Source organism: Sciurus carolinensis, chromosome 10, assembly GCF_902686445.1.
Source record: "Sciurus carolinensis chromosome 10, mSciCar1.2, whole genome shotgun sequence".
In the NCBI taxonomy this organism is placed as follows: Eukaryota; Metazoa; Chordata; class Mammalia; order Rodentia; family Sciuridae; genus Sciurus; species Sciurus carolinensis.
This window is the reverse complement of record NC_062222.1, coordinates 112,683,356-112,685,669: the sequence shown is the minus strand read 5'-3', so window position 1 is coordinate 112,685,669 and position 2,314 is coordinate 112,683,356. Positions and strand designations below refer to the sequence as shown.

At 42.0% G+C, this 2,314-nt stretch overlaps 1 pseudogene; it reads right to left on the bottom strand.

Moving 5' to 3' along the window:
* Window positions 1-812: 812 nt before the first annotated feature.
* Window positions 813-1,814, bottom strand: LOC124994302 (glyceraldehyde-3-phosphate dehydrogenase-like; annotated as a pseudogene).
* Window positions 1,815-2,314: the final 500 nt, after the last annotated feature.

The window sequence follows — 2,314 nt, the reverse complement described above, 5'->3', positions numbered from 1 at the left end:
GATAATTTTAAGAAAGCAGAAAATAATGGAAGACTATTGTCTTTCTTTGTTTTGAGAACAAATATGAGTTACAAGGGATTGATTTTCTATTCTTTAAGACAGATTGATACCCTTACATCAGAGCCCCATTACCTTGAAACCAATCTGACACTACCCAGGAACTACCTATCCTATATGTTCCTTCCCTGCTCTGTATTTAACTGAGTTGTCACTGACTAGTTGAAATTTGTTCATTGCATTTCTATTTTATATTAATCTTCTTTGTGTTTAAACCCCACTTTCTACTAATAATCCTCCCCAGACATAAGACTAGTATTTTAACATGTTCATATTACAAGTGTACATCTTCTTTTATTAGGGAGAATACTTTCCTCTTTTTCTGAGCTTTATGGAATCTAAATCCTCACCTTTTACTTTAAAAAAATTTTTAGTTCCTGATGGACTTTTATTTTATTCACTTACTTATAAGCAGTGCTGAGAATCAAACCCCGTGCCTCACACATGCTAGGCAAGTGCTCTGCCACTGAGCCACAACCCCAGTCCCTTTCCCTTTACTTTTGAATAGCATTTCTTCTGTGTCAGATTCAACACTTTAGGAGAAGGATGGATTTGGATAACTTGTTGCAAATCCATTAATTTGCCTATTCTCAAAAAAGCCCTAACAACTCTTTTTTTTAAATTTTAATTTTAATGTTTGGCTGGTGCAGTGAACTTTATTGATGGTATGTGATAGTAGGGTTCCCTAAGCCCCTTTCCTTCTCCAGGGGGTCCAGGATGGAAATGGGGGGGTATATTCTCAGTGTATTGAGGGATTAGCTAGGGGCAGAGACTTCCCAGCAGTTGAGGGTCTCTCTATTCCTCTTGTTCTCACCAGGACAGGTGGTCCAGAGGTTCTTACTCCTTGGGGCCATGTGAACCATAAGGTCCACCACCTTGTTGCTATCCATTGCCACACCAGGAAATTAGACTGACAAAGTGGTCATTGAGGACAATGCTGGCCTCAATATTGAAGGTGGAAGAGTGGGTATCGCTGTTAAAGTTGCAGGAGATCACCTGGTCCTCCAGGTAGCCCAGGATGCCCTTGATGGGGCCCTCCGATGCCTGCTTCACCACCTTCTTCATGTCATTATATTTGGGAGCTTTTTCCAGGCAACAGGTCAGATCCATGACCAACAATTTAGTGGTGGGCACATGGAAAGCCATGCCAATGAGCTTCCCATTCAGTTCAGGGATGATCTTGCCCATAGCCTTGGCAGCACTAGTGGATGCAGGGATGATATTCTGGGCAGCCCTACAGCCGTTATGCCACAGTTTCCCAGAGGGCCCATCCAAAGTCTTCTGAGTAGCAGTGATGGCATGGACTATGGTCATGAGTCCTTCCACAATGCCAAAATTGTCACGAATGACCTTGACCAGAGGGGCTAAGCAGTTGTTGGTGCAGGAGGCATTGCTGATGATCTTGAGGAAGTTGTCATACTTCTCATGGTTCAACCTATCTCAAACATGGGGGCATCAGCAGAAGGGGCAGTGATGATGATCCTTTTGGCACCACCCTTCAAATGAGCCCTCTCTCCATGTTAGCGAGAATACCAGTGGACTCCACAACATACATATTCAGCATCACTCCATTTGATGTTGGTGGGATCTGATTCCTGGAAAATGGAGATGGACTTTCTCATGATGACAAGCTTCTCGTACTCAGTCTTGACTGTGCCTTTGAACTTACCAGGGGTGAAATAATACCGGAACATGTAGATCATGTACTTGAGATCAATGAAGGGGTCATTGTTGGGGACAATATTCACTCTGCCAGAGTAGAATCAACCCTGGTGACCAGCACCCAATAAGCCAAATTCATTCACTCAATCCTTCACCACTGAGTCTCAGGGACACAGCTGGCACTGCATGAGAGGAGATGTGGCTGTTTGTTGAATGGGGAGGAGCAAAGAGCATCCTAACAACTCTTTATCAACTGGCTTTAGAAATGTAATTGATGACAAAAATTCAGTTTTCTGAGATTTGGTATGCACTTTTGGGAGCCAATTATGTTAGTCAGCTTTCCACTACTGTGACAAAACCTGATTAATTCAATTCGTAAGGAAAGGTTTGTTTGGTTTATATTTCAGAGTTTTCAGTTCTTGGTCCCAAGACTTCCAATAATGGAGGAACTAATTTGTTCCTATTTCAACCTTAACATAGTCACCTTCCCTACATAAAAAAGGCAATGGAAAATAAAAACAAATAAATAAATAAATAAATAAATGCTGGACATAGAATCACATGACTGTAACTCCAGCTACTTAGGAGGCTGAGG